Source organism: Pseudopipra pipra, unplaced genomic scaffold (genome assembly GCF_036250125.1).
Source record: "Pseudopipra pipra isolate bDixPip1 unplaced genomic scaffold, bDixPip1.hap1 HAP1_SCAFFOLD_122, whole genome shotgun sequence".
In the NCBI taxonomy this organism is placed as follows: domain Eukaryota; kingdom Metazoa; phylum Chordata; class Aves; order Passeriformes; family Pipridae; genus Pseudopipra; species Pseudopipra pipra.
In genome coordinates this window covers 56988-80885 of record NW_026990601.1, presented here as the reverse complement: position 1 = coordinate 80885, position 23898 = coordinate 56988, and the positions used below count along the sequence as shown (strand labels likewise).

Genomic DNA, 23898 nt, shown 5'->3' with positions numbered 1-23898 from the left:
GGGGGGCGCGCGGCTGCGGCGCCGCGCGCGGCTGCAGTGCCGCTCCCGGCCGTGTCCGCCAGGCGGCGACTGTGAGGCCCGGCCCGGCGCTCGGGGGCGCTCTCGCAAGCGACGCCCCCGGGAAAGCGGCGGGGTTTGGGCGCTGCCGGCCTTCCCCCGGAGCGCCCGGGCTGGCCCGGCGCCTGGCAAAACCTCTGAGGGAAAAGGCAAGCAACAGCTGCGCTTGTTCTGCCGTTTCTTTAGCCAGGGACTGGAACACAGACAAAATCAAGGGGCTCTTTGACCTGTGCAGGCTCCGAGCATTTTTCAGCCTTCCCTAGCAGGGCATTCTCACCCTCTGAAAAGCTGAAAGGCTTTAACAGCTGGAGACGCGCCTGCAGCTGTGCAGATTAACGTAGTTTCTTTGAGGAAACGAAGGGGAAGTTTTCCTGTTGTGAGCCTAAATACCGAGTCTACTCTGCTTTTTCAATCAGGTGACGAAGCTTATGGAAAAAAAGACCAAAGGCCTCGAGGTGAGTACATTCTACCGAGTTCTGCTTTTCTGGGATCGGTTTGGGAAAATCACGTGAAATTCTAAAAAGCTTCTCTCCGTGTTTTCTAGTTGTTTTTTCAGCCTTGGTCTAAGTTTCCTGTAGAAAAGGGCATAGAATTATTAGAACAGACAAACTAGACCTTCTCGGGAGAGATGGAAGAAAAGGCTGCTGATTGCAGTTCTGCTTTTCTTGTCTTCCCTTCGACTGTCATTTTCTCTCCCCTGCTGTTCAAATAGGCAGCAATTAATTGCTCTGCTGAAGAGTTTGCTGTGCTAAGTGTCTGTCAAATTGACGCCTTCAACTCAAGACAGCACCTGCTCCTTAGTTACAAAAAGTTCCTCCCAGGAAATTTCCAGGCGTGCCCATAAATCTCCTCGCTGTTTGTTTGGGAGAACAGGGTTTTCTCGTCTGTAACAGAATAGTCGTGGCATTTGCTATTGAATGCTGGTGGCAATCTAGTCAGAAGAGGACCCCGTGCTTCACTAATTTTGCCTTTTTGTTGTTGGGGGTGACTTCTTCCCAGGGATGTTCTTCTTGATCCCCCGGGGCAAAGGGAGGTGTCAGCGTCAGGAGCCATCCTAACTGGGGCCCTGGTAGGTCAGTGCTTTTTGTGTGACTGGACGGTGAAGCTGTCTGTGGGAATGACCTGGCTAGTGCTCAGTGTAGTCCTAATTAAGGTGTCTTTTACTCCGTGTTCCCAGGCTCCCTGTTTTCCTTCGGTCGCCGTGGGTGTGCCGGACGCCTCTGGCAGGACTAACCCTGTGGCTTTTATGTCCAACGTGCTGTGCTGTGTGTGCCTGCAGGTAAGAAAAGCTGGGAGTGCAGTCCCTCTGCTTTGATTGCTGTGTCTCTTGGGTAGTGATTTTGGAAGCGGCGCCCGCGCAGAGCGAGGCGTTGGCCGGGCCGGCGCCTGAAGCGCTCGGGGCCGCCGGGCAGGGCAGTGCCCGGCTGGTGGGTGCCTCGCAGAGAGAAGAGCCTGGCCCTGGGAAGGCAGGAGCCTGGTCTCGAGCTGCTCTGGACCGCTGTGGGGATGAGTTTGAAGTTTTGGGGTCGCTTGTTTCTGTCCCTACCTTCCCACTGAAAACAATAACTTAAGAAGTTCTCCTCTGGACTGGTCCAGAGAAATTGTGGAGTCTCCATCCCTGGAGATGCTTAAAACACTTTTGCTCAGGCAAAGTTGTGAGCAACCTCTTCTGCCTAATCCCGCTTTTTGAGCAGGAGAGACTGGACTAGATGATCTCCAGAGGTATTGTCCAACCCCCACCATTCTGTCCTTCTGTAAAGGGGCTTTGCACTGCCCTTTGGAACTGTAATCTGTTGATGACCTGTGTTGAGGTCACGCTGCAGCTTGTTACACTGCAGCTTGTCACACTGAATGGCAGCCTGAATAATTTAATATTGAACTGTGATTAATCACAAGATGAAAGCTCAGATAGGCTGGTAAGAGGCAGTGTTCTTTGCTGCAGCATTTCCCACCTGAGGTAATTTTCCTTGTTCTGAAAGTGTCAAGTACAGTTGGGCAATGTACTGCATAGGAAGAAGGGAAAGAATCTCCAAAGCAAATAAATGAACAAAAAAACCCTTTATATTTGCTTGTGCAAGAAGAAGATTGTTATTCCACTCAACCAGGTTTTGAGAGGACAAATTAATTGTTTCTCTGACAACAGTATACACTGGAGGCTGTTAATGATCCCATAGTCTGTGCTAAAGGTTTTAGCTGATTGTGTTTGTCATCAGCTTTTACTAAAGAAAAAGCAAGCCTTCTCGGCTGTGTGGATATTACAGGAACGAAATGATTCCATTCATGTAGATAATGATAACAGAGCCAAACCAAAACTATTGTGAGTGTCCTATGTGGAACAATATACAGAATTTCAAAAGGGATTGTAGTGGTCCCATATACAGAACTAACATACTTCCTGTTCCTTATTTGCTGATCAGGTCATGTTTATCTGCCTGTCAGGACTGTTGGAGCACTGGATGGAGAGCAGGTCATATGAGGAGGATTACGGAGTAAAAGGCAGCTTGTACTGAAGTGCAGGGAAAGTATAAATATTGATATATATTGGCACAGCGCCTGGCCTTAATGCTTAAAATCCTTTGGAGAGCTGTCTGCATATTTACTGTATTAATGATCAAATGCAAGGCTGTGTTGGGAAAGGTCTTCCATTTGGAAGTCAGTAGTTGAGACTGTCTTGCCTATGAAAAAGAGGGAGAATTTTCGTTAGAGGGTGTAGGATTCTGGCTGGTAATAGTCTTAATTCAAGGTATTTTTAGAGAATTGATTTAATACAAGCAGAACAAATGGCCAGAAGTGTAATGAGAGACAAGTTGAAATTAGAAAGTAGATGTGCATTTTGAATGTATTGTCATAGCAACTGATTAAATTCTCCCTCTCTTGCTGTTCTGGGGACCTTTTAAATGTGCTTTGGCTAAATAAAAAGTTAGACTATTAGACTATTTCAGAGCCAAAAGGTCAGTTCTTGTTGTCTCTTTTGCACTTTAATTCTAGTACACTGATACTTGCTAACCACGTATAACCCTAGATGCAGAATGAGAACTTGGGTTATTAACAATAAACAAGTAAACAGCAGAAAGACTTGACCTTTCTTTTGAATTGCCCTACAGTGTTACAAAATACCAAACAAACCTCCTTCCCCAAAGAAACGCCCCCCAAAATGCCCTAACAACTCACCAAACACAAAATCACCGACAACCAAAAAGCAGAAGTAACAAACATGAACAGCAAGTGGAGGAAGAGTTTGAAAGCGGGCTGGACAGAAGCAGAAGTGTTACTGCCCACTCTTAGGCCACTGTGCTGATTAAATGGGTGTTGTTAGGTTTAGATTAGTAGTTTGTTGTTGTTGGGTTTTTCGGTGGTGTTGATTTTTTTTGTTGTCGTTGTGGGGGATTGTTTGTTTGTTTGTTTTTATTTTGGTTTTTTTTCTGTATTAAAAATCTGGCTCAGTTACTCTCTAGTTCTGGTGTGTTCTCTTTTCCAGGTGGTTGGTGTTTCTGCAGTGTTTGGCACAGGACTGGGGGAGATTTTTACCCAGCTTTCTAAAGCTGTAGATGAATAGGAGAGGTAAGGGGATAACTTCTGGTCCGCGACCCAGTGACCACTTCCTGAAGGTCCTGATTCATGAGTCTGCTCCTTTGATTTGAAGGAGTGCACAGTTGCCATAGCCAAGGTAGCTTAGGGTGTCCAGTATCAGCATAAAAAGCAGCAGTAAAAAGGAACTATTCAGAGATGAATTTTTGTGCTGTTCCGTGAAAAAGTAAAAGCTATCTGTGCCAGCAAGTCTGTGAAGTAATTTTTTTCTTGTAGTTCCATACCAAGTTTTGAATTGTTGCTGTTTTAATGAAGTATGTTCATTGATTTTGCATCCATTGGTTTCAGAATCCAAATCTGGGGAAAAAAGTACTGTCTTTCTGAAATGTCTCTCAAACATGAAAGCCTAGAGAAAACTTTTTTTTGTGAGTAAAAAGAAGCCTCCAGGATGATCCTTATGCAATACAAATCATGTGTTTTTCAGACTGAATGCACTCCCTTTATTCACCTTTTCAGAGAGTATCGGCCAGAATACGAGCGCCTGAGAAAAACACTGGTAAGTGTTTTTAGCTGTTTTACACCTGAACAGTGTATCTTGGGTCACTTTTGTGCACACAATTGCCTTTATGTTGAGAGGGTCTAACATTTCATTTACTAGTCGTACTCACTGTGGGAAAACTCCTGTCCTGAAGGAGTCCACCATTTGCCTTTTTTTTCCTAGATGTGGTGGAGCATATCTTTACAAAACTAAAGATTTTGTAAAACAGATGTTGCTCACTGGTTTAGTGCTAGTATTTGAGCTAATTGTGTGAAAATGATTGGGAAATAAGATTGTGTCTTCCATTCAGATGGACAGAGAGTTCTTAAAAATAAATTTCCAAAGGGATTTGTTGAGACTATCCCTGTATCTTCCTGCACCAGTGAAGAGTACTAGTTTGACTTAGTAAGAAAGGCTGAATTGCAGTGCCAAAATCAGTAGCTCTGCTCACCTTGAGTTCTGGCTGTCCAAAGGACAGTTCTCTGCAGGCACAGCTACACAGAGTTTGGCTTCCCGGCGCTGCTGAAAACGTCCTAGAATCCCACCTGACTGGAGGTTGCTTTCCATGCTTAGTCAGAAGTTCTGTGTAACCTGAGTTGAAATGTAAGACCTGCGTAGTGACTTCTGCTCTCTGACTGGGGGACAGGCTGCTGGGTTTGGGTGAGGTTTCTCTTCTCCTGATGTTTTAAATGTTCTCAGAATCCACATGTAAATCTTTGTCTACGGGAGAAAGCTCAAAATAAACAAAAGAGAGAGCAGCTGGAACACTTGTGGAAGGACATGGGCAGCGTGTGTGTGCAGGGCAGCACACTGGCAGGTACCTCCCCAGGAAGATAAAGTTTACTGCAGAAGTTTTCTGAAGAGTTTGCCTCGTGAAGTAGTACAGTGCTTCTTTGTCCTCACAGCAGAAATGTGAAAGCAGCTCCATGTTAGAGGAGCAGGGCTTTAGTTCCTGTGGGATTGGTCACACTCAGCTCGTCCTGTGTCAGTCACAGGTTTGGAAGAAACCCCGCTGTGTAGCTAAAGCAGTGGACCTACTAGAAATAATGAAATACTTTAGAAAAGGCGAAACAGTCAGATCAGAATATGAGAAAGCTCTGCTGTTGGCTGCACTGTTCCTTAGATGAGGCGAGTAGGTGCTGATGGAGTCTGTCCTGTGTCTGGGATCCACAAGCAGCTTTCTGTCCCCTTAGAGCAGGTGTTCATTGCTGGGTTTCTGTGCAGATAGAAACCTTACCTTTAGCAAGCTGCTGTGCTGTGTGTGCCTGCAGGTAAGAAAAGCTGGGAGTGCAGTCCCTCTGCTTTGATTGCTGTGTCCCTTTGGTAGTGATTTTGGAGGGGAATCCCAGAGCCATTTGGTTTGAAGGGGACCTTCAAAGGCCAGCCTGTCTTCCGTGGGCAGGGACACCTTCCACTGTCCCCGGTTGCTCCGAGTCCCGTCCAGCCTGGCCTGGAACACGTGCAGGGATGGGGCAGGCTCAGCTTCCCTGTGCAGTGTGCTCTAATATCTCTCCACTGGCATCCTGAAAAATGTTGTCAGCGTGTTTTGTTGGCCGACGGTAAGCAGGACCTGGGTGAAAAGGACATTCTCTGAGGTGCTGGGAGAAGGAGGACTCGTGCGGGCACCTCCAGAGACAGCGGGAACGGGAGCGTGCTGCGGAGAAGGAAAATTCCAGGGGGTGGGTGCCAAGAAATTTGTCCTTCCCTTGCCCTGTGCTCTGCACTTAGCAATGGGTCAAGTGCAGAAGTTTCCTGGGGACCCTGGGAAATGATGCCGGGTCTGCTAAGAAAAGTGGGGCCAAGGGAGCAGGACCTGGGTCTGCGAGCGTGGGAGAAACAAGGGCCGGGTCATCCTCTGCTTCCAGGAGGGAGGGCAGCAGGAAAGGCCACGGACTAAAGCACTGAAGTGCCGTTCCCCAGGGAGCCCCTGCCCAGCACTGAACTTGCTTGTGCACTTGCTGTCCCTTTGCCAGCGGAGCCGAAGCGTCGGGTGCGGGTGCCGGGGGGATGGAGCTGCCAAGGACAAACTGGGAGGGTGTTTGCGAAGGAAGGGGGGAGAAGGAGCTCTTGATGTGCTTTTTTTACTTCTTCATCCCACAGAATTGCCACGAGAGGAAATACTTCAGAGGGGCTTCCCTCCAGCTAAGCCCTGAATATGCCAGGAGGTTTCAGCCGGGAGGAAAGGAGCTGTGGAAGAAAAGCAGCCTAAAAATAGCCAGCGGGGATCATCAGGTTTTCCAGCCAAGAAGAACAAGGAGAGAGATGAGGGAATCGGGTTCCAATTCCTAATGATTTGGTGGGTGCAGGAATGATTTCTGTGTGTTTTCCAGTCCCTTTTGATTCCTGAGATGATTTTAAAATGATGGCTTTAGCAATCAACTAAATCGGAGATGTTGTTTTTGAGAGGAAATGATGCCAAATAAATGCAGAGTTTTGGGTCAGTTTTTGGGATGATTTGAGTCAGTTTTTGGGGTCAGTTTGGGGTCATTGTTTGGGGTGATTTGGGTCAGTTTTGGGTCAGCTTTTGGGGTGATTGGGGTCAGTTTTGGGTCAGCTTTTGGGATGATTTGGGTCAGGTTTTGGGGTCAGTTTTGGGTCAGCTTTTGGGGTGATTTGGGTCGGTTTGGGGTCAATTTTTGGGGAGCACTGGGTGTTACTGGTGGTTGTTGGGGAGCACTGGGTGTTACTGGGGAGCACTGGGAGAGCAAATGAAAAATAAAGGGAATAAAAAATAACCGAAATAAAAAAGGAAATATAAAATAGAAAAGAAAATTAAAAAAAAAAAAAGGCAAAAAAACTAAAAAGGAAATAAAATGAAAATGAAATAAAAGAGAAAAAAAAAACAAAAAACCCCCTTCTTGGGCACCCCGTTTCCTCTCCTCCCCCCCCCCCCCGAACCGTAAATTGCGGGGTCATCACCCCTCAAATGTGAGAAGGGGACCCCAAAATGTGGGTGAGGGAACCCCAGGGAGCCGAAAAAGTGGAGGGGGAGCCGCAGTAAGAAAGCGAAGCCGGGCGGTCGGGCGGCGGGGTGGGGGGGGGAGCCAAGGTGGCGACGCCGGCGCGTGCGCAGTCGTTGGAAAGACGCCGGCGATCACGTGGTAACTGAGGGCAGCCAGGAGAGGACCGGCGACGCATGCGCGGTGGCTCTCGTGCCGGTGCAGCGCTCCCTGGTCGAGTTAAGGGCCGGTTCCGGCGGCAGGGCGGGACTCGCGGTCTCCCGTCCCTCCCGGGGTGTGTGTGGGGGGAATAACATGAAGATTTTTCGGGGTGAAAGCGCAGAAATTAGCGAGGAGGGACGCTAATTTGGGTAAACCCGGTCCCCGGAAGTAGAGAGCGACCGGAAGTCCTCCAAAGCCCCGGCCCGGAAGTCCGCCAAGCCCACAGTAAAGATGGCGCCGCCAGGACCGGAACGACCACACTAAAGATGGCGGCCCCGGCCCGGAAGTCCGCCAAGCCCACAGTAAAGATGGCGCCACCAGGACCGGAACGACCACACTAAAGATGGCGGCCCCGGCCCGGAAGTCCGCCCCGAGGCCACACTCAAGATGGCGCCGCCAAAACCGGAACTTAGCCGAGGCCACTCTAAAGATGGCGGCGAGAGGCCCCCTCGCTTTAGAGAGGCGTTTATCCTGTTGCCTGACCTCCGCCGCCACCCGGACCCCCGCCCCGCGCCCGCAGCGCCGTCTCGCCGCGCCGCTTCCCGCTGTGGGGACAAGGCGGGGCGCTCGGCGGCGCCGGGCGCGGGCGGCAGGTTCGTGGGCGGCGGCAGGCACCGGCGACGGCAGCCCCCTCTCGGCGCCGCGGAGCGCGGCGGTCGCCGCGAGAAGCCCAGGCACCGCCCCCCTTCCGCTCCGCTCCGCTCCCGCTCCCGCCCCCGTCCCCGCCCCGCTCGGTCCCGCCGTGGCCTGGAGATGCTGTCGGGGCTGCGCCGCCGCCTTCCCCCCCTGGAAGCGACCCACGGCGGCAGATCCGACGGAGATCGTCCCCGGGGTAACCTGGGCGCTGTGGGGGGGCGCGGCGGTGGGGGGGCGCGGCGGGGGGGCGCGGCCGCTCTTCTGCCTCTCCCGCGGCCATCGGCGACCGCAGGCAGGGGAAGCGACAGGCAAGTTTCTCGCCTCTGCGGAGAAACTTGCACCTGCGTGCCGCCGCAGGGCCGGGTTCGGATGTGCCCTGGCATTGCGCCCCCCCCTCCCCCGCGGGGAGGGTCTGCGCTGCCTCGGGGCCCCTGTCTGTGCTGCCGGGAGAGAGAAATCCTTTGGGAAGCTGGGCTGGAAACAGCAACTCTGTGAATTGCTCAGCTTTTCCTAGGCAAGGGCAGGTTTTAGGGAACAAAGGCCCGTACTCGCGAAAGGCGCCGCGGGTCTCGCCAAGGGGTGGGGGGGGGGCGCGCGGCTGCGGCGCCGCGCGCGGCTGCAGTGCCGCTCCCGGCCGTGTCCGCCAGGCGGCGACTGTGAGGCCCGGCCCGGCGCTCGGGGGCGCTCTCGCAAGCGACGCCCCCGGGAAAGCGGCGGGGTTTGGGCGCTGCCGGCCTTCCCCCGGAGCGCCCGGGCTGGCCCGGCGCCTGGCAAAACCTCTGAGGGAAAAGGCAAGCAACAGCTGCGCTTGTTCTGCCGTTTCTTTAGCCAGGGACTGGAACACAGACAAAATCAAGGGGCTCTTTGACCTGTGCAGGCTCCGAGCATTTTTCAGCCTTCCCTAGCAGGGCATTCTCACCCTCTGAAAAGCTGAAAGGCTTTAACAGCTGGAGACGCGCCTGCAGCTGTGCAGATTAACGTAGTTTCTTTGAGGAAACGAAGGGGAAGTTTTCCTGTTGTGAGCCTAAATACCGAGTCTACTCTGCTTTTTCAATCAGGTGACGAAGCTTATGGAAAAAAAGACCAAAGGCCTCGAGGTGAGTACATTCTACCGAGTTCTGCTTTTCTGGGATCGGTTTGGGAAAATCACGTGAAATTCTAAAAAGCTTCTCTCCGTGTTTTCTAGTTGTTTTTTCAGCCTTGGTCTAAGTTTCCTGTAGAAAAGGGCATAGAATTATTAGAACAGACAAACTAGACCTTCTCGGGAGAGATGGAAGAAAAGGCTGCTGATTGCAGTTCTGCTTTTCTTGTCTTCCCTTCGACTGTCATTTTCTCTCCCCTGCTGTTCAAATAGGCAGCAATTAATTGCTCTGCTGAAGAGTTTGCTGTGCTAAGTGTCTGTCAAATTGACGCCTTCAACTCAAGACAGCACCTGCTCCTTAGTTACAAAAAGTTCCTCCCAGGAAATTTCCAGGCGTGCCCATAAATCTCCTCGCTGTTTGTTTGGGAGAACAGGGTTTTCTCGTCTGTAACAGAATAGTCGTGGCATTTGCTATTGAATGCTGGTGGCAATCTAGTCAGAAGAGGACCCCGTGCTTCACTAATTTTGCCTTTTTGTTGTTGGGGGTGACTTCTTCCCAGGGATGTTCTTCTTGATCCCCCGGGGCAAAGGGAGGTGTCAGCGTCAGGAGCCATCCTAACTGGGGCCCTGGTAGGTCAGTGCTTTTTGTGTGACTGGACGGTGAAGCTGTCTGTGGGAATGACCTGGCTAGTGCTCAGTGTAGTCCTAATTAAGGTGTCTTTTACTCCGTGTTCCCAGGCTCCCTGTTTTCCTTCGGTCGCCGTGGGTGTGCCGGACGCCTCTGGCAGGACTAACCCTGTGGCTTTTATGTCCAACGTGCTGTGCTGTGTGTGCCTGCAGGTAAGAAAAGCTGGGAGTGCAGTCCCTCTGCTTTGATTGCTGTGTCTCTTGGGTAGTGATTTTGGAAGCGGCGCCCGCGCAGAGCGAGGCGTTGGCCGGGCCGGCGCCTGAAGCGCTCGGGGCCGCCGGGCAGGGCAGTGCCCGGCTGGTGGGTGCCTCGCAGAGAGAAGAGCCTGGCCCTGGGAAGGCAGGAGCCTGGTCTCGAGCTGCTCTGGACCGCTGTGGGGATGAGTTTGAAGTTTTGGGGTCGCTTGTTTCTGTCCCTACCTTCCCACTGAAAACAATAACTTAAGAAGTTCTCCTCTGGACTGGTCCAGAGAAATTGTGGAGTCTCCATCCCTGGAGATGCTTAAAACACTTTTGCTCAGGCAAAGTTGTGAGCAACCTCTTCTGCCTAATCCCGCTTTTTGAGCAGGAGAGACTGGACTAGATGATCTCCAGAGGTATTGTCCAACCCCCACCATTCTGTCCTTCTGTAAAGGGGCTTTGCACTGCCCTTTGGAACTGTAATCTGTTGATGACCTGTGTTGAGGTCACGCTGCAGCTTGTTACACTGCAGCTTGTCACACTGAATGGCAGCCTGAATAATTTAATATTGAACTGTGATTAATCACAAGATGAAAGCTCAGATAGGCTGGTAAGAGGCAGTGTTCTTTGCTGCAGCATTTCCCACCTGAGGTAATTTTCCTTGTTCTGAAAGTGTCAAGTACAGTTGGGCAATGTACTGCATAGGAAGAAGGGAAAGAATCTCCAAAGCAAATAAATGAACAAAAAAACCCTTTATATTTGCTTGTGCAAGAAGAAGATTGTTATTCCACTCAACCAGGTTTTGAGAGGACAAATTAATTGTTTCTCTGACAACAGTATACACTGGAGGCTGTTAATGATCCCATAGTCTGTGCTAAAGGTTTTAGCTGATTGTGTTTGTCATCAGCTTTTACTAAAGAAAAAGCAAGCCTTCTCGGCTGTGTGGATATTACAGGAACGAAATGATTCCATTCATGTAGATAATGATAACAGAGCCAAACCAAAACTATTGTGAGTGTCCTATGTGGAACAATATACAGAATTTCAAAAGGGATTGTAGTGGTCCCATATACAGAACTAACATACTTCCTGTTCCTTATTTGCTGATCAGGTCATGTTTATCTGCCTGTCAGGACTGTTGGAGCACTGGATGGAGAGCAGGTCATATGAGGAGGATTACGGAGTAAAAGGCAGCTTGTACTGAAGTGCAGGGAAAGTATAAATATTGATATATATTGGCACAGCGCCTGGCCTTAATGCTTAAAATCCTTTGGAGAGCTGTCTGCATATTTACTGTATTAATGATCAAATGCAAGGCTGTGTTGGGAAAGGTCTTCCATTTGGAAGTCAGTAGTTGAGACTGTCTTGCCTATGAAAAAGAGGGAGAATTTTCGTTAGAGGGTGTAGGATTCTGGCTGGTAATAGTCTTAATTCAAGGTATTTTTAGAGAATTGATTTAATACAAGCAGAACAAATGGCCAGAAGTGTAATGAGAGACAAGTTGAAATTAGAAAGTAGATGTGCATTTTGAATGTATTGTCATAGCAACTGATTAAATTCTCCCTCTCTTGCTGTTCTGGGGACCTTTTAAATGTGCTTTGGCTAAATAAAAAGTTAGACTATTAGACTATTTCAGAGCCAAAAGGTCAGTTCTTGTTGTCTCTTTTGCACTTTAATTCTAGTACACTGATACTTGCTAACCACGTATAACCCTAGATGCAGAATGAGAACTTGGGTTATTAACAATAAACAAGTAAACAGCAGAAAGACTTGACCTTTCTTTTGAATTGCCCTACAGTGTTACAAAATACCAAACAAACCTCCTTCCCCAAAGAAACGCCCCCCAAAATGCCCTAACAACTCACCAAACACAAAATCACCGACAACCAAAAAGCAGAAGTAACAAACATGAACAGCAAGTGGAGGAAGAGTTTGAAAGCGGGCTGGACAGAAGCAGAAGTGTTACTGCCCACTCTTAGGCCACTGTGCTGATTAAATGGGTGTTGTTAGGTTTAGATTAGTAGTTTGTTGTTGTTGGGTTTTTCGGTGGTGTTGATTTTTTTTGTTGTCGTTGTGGGGGATTGTTTGTTTGTTTGTTTTTATTTTGGTTTTTTTTCTGTATTAAAAATCTGGCTCAGTTACTCTCTAGTTCTGGTGTGTTCTCTTTTCCAGGTGGTTGGTGTTTCTGCAGTGTTTGGCACAGGACTGGGGGAGATTTTTACCCAGCTTTCTAAAGCTGTAGATGAATAGGAGAGGTAAGGGGATAACTTCTGGTCCGCGACCCAGTGACCACTTCCTGAAGGTCCTGATTCATGAGTCTGCTCCTTTGATTTGAAGGAGTGCACAGTTGCCATAGCCAAGGTAGCTTAGGGTGTCCAGTATCAGCATAAAAAGCAGCAGTAAAAAGGAACTATTCAGAGATGAATTTTTGTGCTGTTCCGTGAAAAAGTAAAAGCTATCTGTGCCAGCAAGTCTGTGAAGTAATTTTTTTCTTGTAGTTCCATACCAAGTTTTGAATTGTTGCTGTTTTAATGAAGTATGTTCATTGATTTTGCATCCATTGGTTTCAGAATCCAAATCTGGGGAAAAAAGTACTGTCTTTCTGAAATGTCTCTCAAACATGAAAGCCTAGAGAAAACTTTTTTTTGTGAGTAAAAAGAAGCCTCCAGGATGATCCTTATGCAATACAAATCATGTGTTTTTCAGACTGAATGCACTCCCTTTATTCACCTTTTCAGAGAGTATCGGCCAGAATACGAGCGCCTGAGAAAAACACTGGTAAGTGTTTTTAGCTGTTTTACACCTGAACAGTGTATCTTGGGTCACTTTTGTGCACACAATTGCCTTTATGTTGAGAGGGTCTAACATTTCATTTACTAGTCGTACTCACTGTGGGAAAACTCCTGTCCTGAAGGAGTCCACCATTTGCCTTTTTTTTCCTAGATGTGGTGGAGCATATCTTTACAAAACTAAAGATTTTGTAAAACAGATGTTGCTCACTGGTTTAGTGCTAGTATTTGAGCTAATTGTGTGAAAATGATTGGGAAATAAGATTGTGTCTTCCATTCAGATGGACAGAGAGTTCTTAAAAATAAATTTCCAAAGGGATTTGTTGAGACTATCCCTGTATCTTCCTGCACCAGTGAAGAGTACTAGTTTGACTTAGTAAGAAAGGCTGAATTGCAGTGCCAAAATCAGTAGCTCTGCTCACCTTGAGTTCTGGCTGTCCAAAGGACAGTTCTCTGCAGGCACAGCTACACAGAGTTTGGCTTCCCGGCGCTGCTGAAAACGTCCTAGAATCCCACCTGACTGGAGGTTGCTTTCCATGCTTAGTCAGAAGTTCTGTGTAACCTGAGTTGAAATGTAAGACCTGCGTAGTGACTTCTGCTCTCTGACTGGGGGACAGGCTGCTGGGTTTGGGTGAGGTTTCTCTTCTCCTGATGTTTTAAATGTTCTCAGAATCCACATGTAAATCTTTGTCTACGGGAGAAAGCTCAAAATAAACAAAAGAGAGAGCAGCTGGAACACTTGTGGAAGGACATGGGCAGCGTGTGTGTGCAGGGCAGCACACTGGCAGGTACCTCCCCAGGAAGATAAAGTTTACTGCAGAAGTTTTCTGAAGAGTTTGCCTCGTGAAGTAGTACAGTGCTTCTTTGTCCTCACAGCAGAAATGTGAAAGCAGCTCCATGTTAGAGGAGCAGGGCTTTAGTTCCTGTGGGATTGGTCACACTCAGCTCGTCCTGTGTCAGTCACAGGTTTGGAAGAAACCCCGCTGTGTAGCTAAAGCAGTGGACCTACTAGAAATAATGAAATACTTTAGAAAAGGCGAAACAGTCAGATCAGAATATGAGAAAGCTCTGCTGTTGGCTGCACTGTTCCTTAGATGAGGCGAGTAGGTGCTGATGGAGTCTGTCCTGTGTCTGGGATCCACAAGCAGCTTTCTGTCCCCTTAGAGCAGGTGTTCATTGCTGGGTTTCTGTGCAGATAGAAACCTTACCTTTAGCAAGCTGCTGTGCTGTGTGTGCCTGCAGGTAAGAAAAGCTGGGAGTGCAGTCCCTCTGCTTTGATTGCTGTGTCCCTTTGGTAGTGATTTTGGAGGGGAATCCCAGAGCCATTTGGTTTGAAGGGGACCTTCAAAGGCCAGCCTGTCTTCCGTGGGCAGGGACACCTTCCACTGTCCCCGGTTGCTCCGAGTCCCGTCCAGCCTGGCCTGGAACACGTGCAGGGATGGGGCAGGCTCAGCTTCCCTGTGCAGTGTGCTCTAATATCTCTCCACTGGCATCCTGAAAAATGTTGTCAGCGTGTTTTGTTGGCCGACGGTAAGCAGGACCTGGGTGAAAAGGACATTCTCTGAGGTGCTGGGAGAAGGAGGACTCGTGCGGGCACCTCCAGAGACAGCGGGAACGGGAGCGTGCTGCGGAGAAGGAAAATTCCAGGGGGTGGGTGCCAAGAAATTTGTCCTTCCCTTGCCCTGTGCTCTGCACTTAGCAATGGGTCAAGTGCAGAAGTTTCCTGGGGACCCTGGGAAATGATGCCGGGTCTGCTAAGAAAAGTGGGGCCAAGGGAGCAGGACCTGGGTCTGCGAGCGTGGGAGAAACAAGGGCCGGGTCATCCTCTGCTTCCAGGAGGGAGGGCAGCAGGAAAGGCCACGGACTAAAGCACTGAAGTGCCGTTCCCCAGGGAGCCCCTGCCCAGCACTGAACTTGCTTGTGCACTTGCTGTCCCTTTGCCAGCGGAGCCGAAGCGTCGGGTGCGGGTGCCGGGGGGATGGAGCTGCCAAGGACAAACTGGGAGGGTGTTTGCGAAGGAAGGGGGGAGAAGGAGCTCTTGATGTGCTTTTTTTACTTCTTCATCCCACAGAATTGCCACGAGAGGAAATACTTCAGAGGGGCTTCCCTCCAGCTAAGCCCTGAATATGCCAGGAGGTTTCAGCCGGGAGGAAAGGAGCTGTGGAAGAAAAGCAGCCTAAAAATAGCCAGCGGGGATCATCAGGTTTTCCAGCCAAGAAGAACAAGGAGAGAGATGAGGGAATCGGGTTCCAATTCCTAATGATTTGGTGGGTGCAGGAATGATTTCTGTGTGTTTTCCAGTCCCTTTTGATTCCTGAGATGATTTTAAAATGATGGCTTTAGCAATCAACTAAATCGGAGATGTTGTTTTTGAGAGGAAATGATGCCAAATAAATGCAGAGTTTTGGGTCAGTTTTTGGGATGATTTGAGTCAGTTTTTGGGGTCAGTTTGGGGTCATTGTTTGGGGTGATTTGGGTCAGTTTTGGGTCAGCTTTTGGGGTGATTGGGGTCAGTTTTGGGTCAGCTTTTGGGATGATTTGGGTCAGGTTTTGGGGTCAGTTTTGGGTCAGCTTTTGGGGTGATTTGGGTCGGTTTGGGGTCAATTTTTGGGGAGCACTGGGTGTTACTGGTGGTTGTTGGGGAGCACTGGGTGTTACTGGGGAGCACTGGGAGAGCAAATGAAAAATAAAGGGAATAAAAAATAACCGAAATAAAAAAGGAAATATAAAATAGAAAAGAAAATTAAAAAAAAAAAAAGGCAAAAAAACTAAAAAGGAAATAAAATGAAAATGAAATAAAAGAGAAAAAAAAAACAAAAAACCCCCTTCTTGGGCACCCCGTTTCCTCTCCTCCCCCCCCCCCCCCGAACCGTAAATTGCGGGGTCATCACCCCTCAAATGTGAGAAGGGGACCCCAAAATGTGGGTGAGGGAACCCCAGGGAGCCGAAAAAGTGGAGGGGGAGCCGCAGTAAGAAAGCGAAGCCGGGCGGTCGGGCGGCGGGGTGGGGGGGGGAGCCAAGGTGGCGACGCCGGCGCGTGCGCAGTCGTTGGAAAGACGCCGGCGATCACGTGGTAACTGAGGGCAGCCAGGAGAGGGACCGGCGACGCATGCGCGGTGGCTCTCGTGCCGGTGCAGCGCTCCCTGGTCGAGTTAAGGGCCGGTTCCGGCGGCAGGGCGGGACTCGCGGTCTCCCGTCCCTCCCGGGGTGTGTGTGGGGGGAATAACATGAAGATTTTTCGGGGTGAAAGCGCAGAAATTAGCGAGGAGGGACGCTAATTTGGGTAAACCCGGTCCCCGGAAGTAGAGAGCGACCGGAAGTCCTCCAAAGCCCCGGCCCGGAAGTCCGCCAAGCCCACAGTAAAGATGGCGCCGCCAGGACCGGAACGACCACACTAAAGATGGCGGCCCCGGCCCGGAAGTCCGCCAAGCCCACAGTAAAGATGGCGCCACCAGGACCGGAACGACCACACTAAAGATGGCGGCCCCGGCCCGGAAGTCCGCCCCGAGGCCACACTCAAGATGGCGCCGCCAAAACCGGAACTTAGCCGAGGCCACTCTAAAGATGGCGGCGAGAGGCCCCCTCGCTTTAGAGAGGCGTTTATCCTGTTGCCTGACCTCCGCCGCCACCCGGACCCCCGCCCCGCGCCCGCAGCGCCGTCTCGCCGCGCCGCTTCCCGCTGTGGGGACAAGGCGGGGCGCTCGGCGGCGCCGGGCGCGGGCGGCAGGTTCGTGGGCGGCGGCAGGCACCGGCGACGGCAGCCCCCTCTCGGCGCCGCGGAGCGCGGCGGTCGCCGCGAGAAGCCCAGGCACCGCCCCCCTTCCGCTCCGCTCCGCTCCCGCTCCCGCCCCCGTCCCCGCCCCGCTCGGTCCCGCCGTGGCCTGGAGATGCTGTCGGGGCTGCGCCGCCGCCTTCCCCCCCTGGAAGCGACCCACGGCGGCAGATCCGACGGAGATCGTCCCCGGGGTAACCTGGGCGCTGTGGGGGGGCGCGGCGGTGGGGGGGCGCGGCGGGGGGGCGCGGCCGCTCTTCTGCCTCTCCCGCGGCCATCGGCGACCGCAGGCAGGGGAAGCGACAGGCAAGTTTCTCGCCTCTGCGGAGAAACTTGCACCTGCGTGCCGCCGCAGGGCCGGGTTCGGATGTGCCCTGGCATTGCGCCCCCCCCTCCCCCGCGGGGAGGGTCTGCGCTGCCTCGGGGCCCCTGTCTGTGCTGCCGGGAGAGAGAAATCCTTTGGGAAGCTGGGCTGGAAACAGCAACTCTGTGAATTGCTCAGCTTTTCCTAGGCAAGGGCAGGTTTTAGGGAACAAAGGCCCGTACTCGCGAAAGGCGCCGCGGGTCTCGCCAAGGGGTGGGGGGGGGCGCGCGGCTGCGGCGCCGCGCGCGGCTGCAGTGCCGCTCCCGGCCGTGTCCGCCAGGCGGCGACTGTGAGGCCCGGCCCGGCGCTCGGGGGCGCTCTCGCAAGCGACGCCCCCGGGAAAGCGGCGGGGTTTGGGCGCTGCCGGCCTTCCCCCGGAGCGCCCGGGCTGGCCCGGCGCCTGGCAAAACCTCTGAGGGAAAAGGCAAGCAACAGCTGCGCTTGTTCTGCCGTTTCTTTAGCCAGGGACTGGAACACAGACAAAATCAAGGGGCTCTTTGACCTGTGCAGGCTCCGAGCATTTTTCAGCCTTCCCTAGCAGGGCATTCTCACCCTCTGAAAAGCTGAAAGGCTTTAACAGCTGGAGACGCGCCTGCAGCTGTGCAGATTAATGTAGTTTCTTTGAGGAAACGAAGGGGAAGTTTTCCTGTTGTGAGCCTAAATACCGAGTCTACTCTGCTTTTTCAATCAGGTGACGAAGCTTATGGAAAAAAAGACCAAAGGCCTCGAGGTGAGTACATTCTACCGAGTTCTGCTTTTCTGGGATCGGTTTGGGAAAATCACGTGAAATTCTAAAAAGCTTCTCTCCGTGTTTTCTAGTTGTTTTTTCAGCCTTGGTCTAAGTTTCCTGTAGAAAAGGGCATAGAATTATTAGAACAGACAAACTAGACCTTCTCGGGAGAGATGGAAGAAAAGGCTGCTGATTGCAGTTCTGCTTTTCTTGTCTTCCCTTCGACTGTCATTTTCTCTCCCCTGCTGTTCAAATAGGCAGCAATTAATTGCTCTGCTGAAGAGTTTGCTGTGCTAAGTGTCTGTCAAATTGACGCCTTCAACTCAAGACAGCACCTGCTCCTTAGTTACAAAAAGTTCCTCCCAGGAAATTTCCAGGCGTGCCCATAAATCTCCTCGCTGTTTGTTTGGGAGAACAGGGTTTTCTCGTCTGTAACAGAATAGTCGTGGCATTTGCTATTGAATGCTGGTGGCAATCTAGTCAGAAGAGGACCCCGTGCTTCACTAATTTTGCCTTTTTGTTGTTGGGGGTGACTTCTTCCCAGGGATGTTCTTCTTGATCCCCCGGGGCAAAGGGAGGTGTCAGCGTCAGGAGCCATCCTAACTGGGGCCCTGGTAGGTCAGTGCTTTTTGTGTGACTGGACGGTGAAGCTGTCTGTGGGAATGACCTGGCTAGTGCTCAGTGTAGTCCTAATTAAGGTGTCTTTTACTCCGTGTTCCCAGGCTCCCTGTTTTCCTTCGGTCGCCGTGGGTGTGCCGGACGCCTCTGGCAGGACTAACCCTGTGGCTTTTATGTCCAACGTGCTGTGCTGTGTGTGCCTGCAGGTAAGAAAAGCTGGGAGTGCAGTCCCTCTGCTTTGATTGCTGTGTCTCTTGGGTAGCGATTTTGGAAGCGGCGCCCGCGCAGAGCGAGGCGTTGGCCGGGCCGGCGCCTGAAGCGCTCGGGGCCGCCGGGCAGGGCAGTGCCCGGCTGGTGGGTGCCTGGCAGAGAGAAGAGCCTGGCCCTGGGAAGGCAGGAGCCTGGTCTCGAGCTGCTCTGGACCGCTGTGGGGATGAGTTTGAAGTTTTGGGATCGCTTGTTTCTGTCCCTACCTTCCCACTGAAAACAATAACTTAAGAAGTTCTCCTCTGGACTGGTCCAGAGAAATTGTGGAGTCTCCATCCCTGGAGATGCTTAAAACACTTTTGCTCAGGCAAAGTTGTGAGCAACCTCTTCTGCCTAATCCCGCTTTTTGAGCAGGAGAGACTGGACTAGATGATCTCCAGAGGTATTGTCCAACCCCCACCATTCTGTCCTTCTGTAAAGGGGCTTTGCACTGCCCTTTGGAACTGTAATCTGTTGATGACCTGTGTTGAGGTCACGCTGCAGCTTGTTACACTGCAGCTTGTCACACTGAATGGCAGCCTGAATAATTTAATATTGAACTGTGATTAATCACAAGATGAAAGCTCAGATAGGCTGGTAAGAGGCAGTGTTCTTTGCTGCAGCATTTCCCACCTGAGGTAATTTTCCTTGTTCTGAAAGTGTCAAGTACAGTTGGGCAATGTACTGCATAGGAAGAAGGGAAAGAATCTCCAAAGCAAATAAATGAACAAAAAAACCCTTTATATTTGCTTGTGCAAGAAGAAGATTGTTATTCCACTCAACCAGGTTTTGAGAGGACAAATTAATTGTTTCTCTGACAACAGTATACACTGGAGGCTGTTAATGATCCCATAGTCTGTGCTAAAGGTTTTAGCTGATTGTGTTTGTCATCAGCTTTTACTAAAGAAAAAGCAAGCCTTCTCGGCTGTGTGGATATTACAGGAACGAAATGATTCCATTCATGTAGATAATGATAACAGAGCCAAACCAAAACTATTGTGAGTGTCCTATGTGGAACAATATACAGAATTTCAAAAGGGATTGTAGTGGTCCCATATACAGAACTAACATACTTCCTGTTCCTTATTTGCTGATCAGGTCATGTTTATCTGCCTGTCAGGACTGTTGGAGCACTGGATGGAGAGCAGGTCATATGAGGAGGATTACGGAGTAAAAGGCAGCTTGTACTGAAGTGCAGGGAAAGTATAAATATTGATATATATTGGCACAGCGCCTGGCCTTAATGCTTAAAATCCTTTGGAGAGCTGTCTGCATATTTACTGTATTAATGATCAAATGCAAGGCTGTGTTGGGAAAGGTCTTCCATTTGGAAGTCAGTAGTTGAGACTGTCTTGCCTATGAAAAAGAGGGAGAATTTTCGTTAGAGGGTGTAGGATTCTGGCTGGTAATAGTCTTAATTCAAGGTATTTTTAGAGAATTGATTTAATACAAGCAGAACAAATGGCCAGAAGTGTAATGAGAGACAAGTTGAAATTAGAAAGTAGATGTGCATTTTGAATGTATTGTCATAGCAACTGATTAAATTCTCCCTCTCTTGCTGTTCTGGGGACCTTTTAAATGTGCTTTGGCTAAATAAAAAGTTAGACTATTAGACTATTTCAGAGCCAAAAGGTCAGTTCTTGTTGTCTCTTTTGCACTTTAATTCTAGTACACTGATACTTGCTAACCACGTATAACCCTAGATGCAGAATGAGAACTTGGGTTATTAACAATAAACAAGTAAACAGCAGAAAGACTTGACCTTTCTTTTGAATTGCCCTACAGTGTTACAAAATACCAAACAAACCTCCTTCCCCAAAGAAACGCCCCCCAAAATGCCCTAACAACTCACCAAACACAAAATCACCGACAACCAAAAAGCAGAAGTAACAAACATGAACAGCAAGTGGAGGAAGAGTTTGAAAGCGGGCTGGACAGAAGCAGAAGTGTTACTGCCCACTCTTAGGCCACTGTGCTGATTAAATGGGTGTTGTTAGGTTTAGATTAGTAGTTTGTTGTTGTTGGGTTTTTCGGTGGTGTTGATTTTTTTTGTTGTCGTTGTGGGGGATTGTTTGTTTGTTTGTTTTTATTTTGGTTTTTTTTCTGTATTAAAAATCTGGCTCAGTTACTCTCTAGTTCTGGTGTGTTCTCTTTTCCAGGTGGTTGGTGTTTCTGCAGTGTTTGGCACAGGACTGGGGGAGATTTTTACCCAGCTTTCTAAAGCTGTAGATGAATAGGAGAGGTAAGGGGATAACTTCTGGTCCGCGACCCAGTGACCACTTCCTGAAGGTCCTGATTCATGAGTCTGCTCCTTTGATTTGAAGGAGTGTACAGTTGCCATAGCCAAGGTAGCTTAGGGTGTCCAGTATCAGCATAAAAAGCAGCAGTAAAAAGGAACTATTCAGAGATGAATTTTTGTGCTGTTCCGTGAAAAAGTAAAAGCTATCTGTGCCAGCAAGTCTGTGAAGTAATTTTTTTCTTGTAGTTCCATACCAAGTTTTGAATTGTTGCTGTTTTAATGAAGTATGTTCATTGATTTTGCATCCATTGGTTTCAGAATCCAAATCTGGGGAAAAAAGTACTGTCTTTCTGAAATGTCTCTCAAACATGAAAGCCTAGAGAAAACTTTTTTTTGTGAGTAAAAAGAAGCCTCCAGGATGATCCTTATGCAATACAAATCATGTGTTTTTCAGACTGAATGCACTCCCTTTATTCACCTTTTCAGAGAGTATCGGCCAGAATACGAGCGCCTGAGAAAAACACTGGTAAGTGTTTTTAGCTGTTTTACACCTGAACAGTGTATCTTGGGTCACTTTTGTGCACACAATTGCCTTTATGTTGAGAGGGTCTAACATTTCATTTACTAGTCGTACTCACTGTGGGAAAACTCCTGTCCTGAAGGAGTCCACCATTTGCCTTTTTTTTCCTAGATGTGGTGGAGCATATCTTTACAAAACTAAAGATTTTGTAAAACAGATGTTGCTCACTGGTTTAGTGCTAGTATTTGAGCTAATTGTGTGAAAATGATTGGGAAATAAGATTGTGTCTTCCATTCAGATGGACAGAGAGTTCTTAAAAATAAATTTCCAAAGGGATTTGTTGAGACTATCCCTGTATCTTCCTGCACCAGTGAAGAGTACTAGTTTGACTTAGTAAGAAAGGCTGAATTGCAGTGCCAAAATCAGTAGCTCTGCTCACCTTGAGTTCTGGCTGTCCAAAGGACAGTTCTCTGCAGGCACAGCTACACAGAGTTTGGCTTCCCGGCGCTGCTGAAAACGTCCTAGAATCCCACCTGACTGGAGGTTGCTTTCCATGCTTAGTCAGAAGTTCTGTGTAACCTGAGTTGAAATGTAAGACCTGCGTAGTGACTTCTGCTCTCTGACTGGGGGACAGGCTGCTGGGTTTGGGTGAGGTTTCTCTTCTCCTGATGTTTTAAATGTTCTCAGAATCCACATGTAAATCTTTGTCTACGGGAGAAAGCTCAAAATAAACAAAAGAGAGAGCAGCTGGAACACTTGTGGAAGGACATGGGCAGCGTGTGTGTGCAGGGCAGCACACTGGCAGGTACCTCCCCAGGAAGATAAAGTTTACTGCAGAAGTTTTCTGAAGAGTTTGCCTCGTGAAGTAGTACAGTGCTTCTTTGTCCTCACAGCAGAAATGTGAAAGCAGCTCCATGTTAGAGGAGCAGGGCTTTAGTTCCTGTGGGATTGGTCACACTCAGCTCGTCCTGTGTCAGTCACAGGTTTGGAAGAAACCCCGCTGTGTAGCTAAAGCAGTGGACCTACTAGAAATAATGAAATACTTTAGAAAAGGCGAAACAGTCAGATCAGAATATGAGAAAGCTCTGCTGTTGGCTGCACTGTTCCTTAGATGAGGCGAGTAGGTGCTGATGGAGTCTGTCCTGTGTCTGGGATCCACAAGCAGCTTTCTGTCCCCTTAGAGCAGGTGTTCATTGCTGGGTTTCTGTGCAGATAGAAACCTTACCTTTAGCAAGCTGCTGTGCTGTGTGTGCCTGCAGGTAAGAAAAGCTGGGAGTGCAGTCCCTCTGCTTTGATTGCTGTGTCCCTTTGGTAGTGATTTTGGAGGGGAATCCCAGAGCCATTTGGTTTGAAGGGGACCTTCAAAGGCCAGCCTGTCTTCCGTGGGCAGGGACACCTTCCACTGTCCCCGGTTGCTCCGAGTCCCGTCCAGCCTGGCCTGGAACACGTGCAGGGATGGGGCAGGCTCAGCTTCCCTGTGCAGTGTGCTCTAATATCTCTCCACTGGCATCCTGAAAAATGTTGTCAGCGTGTTTTGTTGGCCGACGGTAAGCAGGACCTGGGTGAAAAGGACATTCTCTGAGGTGCTGGGAGAAGGAGGACTCGTGCGGGCACCTCCAGAGACAGCGGGAACGGGAGCGTGCTGCGGAGAAGGAAAATTCCAGGGGGTGGGTGCCAAGAAATTTGTCCTTCCCTTGCCCTGTGCTCTGCACTTAGCAATGGGTCAAGTGCAGAAGTTTCCTGGGGACCCTGGGAAATGATGCCGGGTCTGCTAAGAAAAGTGGGGCCAAGGGAGCAGGACCTGGGTCTGCGAGCGTGGGAGAAACAAGGGCCGGGTCATCCTCTGCTTCCAGGAGGGAGGGCAGCAGGAAAGGCCACGGACTAAAGCACTGAAGTGCCGTTCCCCAGGGAGCCCCTGCCCAGCACTGAACTTGCTTGTGCACTTGCTGTCCCTTTGCCAGCGGAGCCGAAGCGTCGGGTGCGGGTGCCGGGGGGATGGAGCTGCCAAGGACAAACTGGGAGGGTGTTTGCGAAGGAAGGGGGGAGAAGGAGCTCTTGATGTGCTTTTTTTACTTCTTCATCCCACAGAATTGCCACGAGAGGAAATACTTCAGAGGGGCTTCCCTCCAGCTAAGCCCTGAATATGCCAGGAGGTTTCAGCCGGGAGGAAAGGAGCTGTGGAAGAAAAGCAGCCTAAAAATAGCCAGCGGGGATCATCAGGTTTTCCAGCCAAGAAGAACAAGGAGAGAGATGAGGGAATCGGGTTCCAATTCCTAATGATTTGGTGGGTGCAGGAATGATTTCTGTGTGTTTTCCAGTCCCTTTTGATTCCTGAGATGATTTTAAAATGATGGCTTTAGCAATCAACTAAATCGGAGATGTTGTTTTTGAGAGGAAATGATGCCAAATAAATGCAGAGTTTTGGGTCAGTTTTTGGGATGATTTGAGTCAGTTTTTGGGGTCAGTTTGGGGTCATTGTTTGGGGTGATTTGGGTCAGTTTTGGGTCAGCTTTTGGGGTGATTGGGGTCAGTTTTGGGTCAGCTTTTGGGATGATTTGGGTCAGGTTTTGGGGTCAGTTTTGGGTCAGCTTTTGGGGTGATTTGGGTCGGTTTGGGGTCAATTTTTGGGGAGCACTGGGTGTTACTGGTGGTTGTTGGGGAGCACTGGGTGTTACTGGGGAGCACTGGGAGAGCAAATGAAAAATAAAGGGAATAAAAAATAACCGAAATAAAAAAGGAAATATAAAATAGA

At 49.7% G+C, this 23898-nt stretch overlaps 3 long non-coding RNA genes across 3 annotated transcripts; all 3 read left to right on the top strand.

Annotated features, from left to right (window-relative positions):
• Positions 1-1139: 1139 nt before the first annotated feature.
• On the top strand, positions 1140-6572 carry LOC135408007 (uncharacterized). The gene is made up of 2 exons (XR_010427144.1): positions 1140-1336; positions 6224-6572. It is a non-coding gene; the product is annotated as an uncharacterized LOC135408007 (long non-coding RNA).
• Positions 6573-9644: 3072 nt separating this feature from the next.
• Positions 9645-15077, top strand: LOC135408008 (uncharacterized). The gene is made up of 2 exons (XR_010427145.1): positions 9645-9841; positions 14729-15077. It is a non-coding gene; the product is annotated as an uncharacterized LOC135408008 (long non-coding RNA).
• A 3073-nt stretch (positions 15078-18150) lies between these two features.
• LOC135408006 (uncharacterized) lies at positions 18151-23583 on the top strand. Its single transcript, XR_010427143.1, has 2 exons — positions 18151-18347; positions 23235-23583. It is a non-coding gene; the product is annotated as an uncharacterized LOC135408006 (long non-coding RNA).
• Positions 23584-23898: the final 315 nt, after the last annotated feature.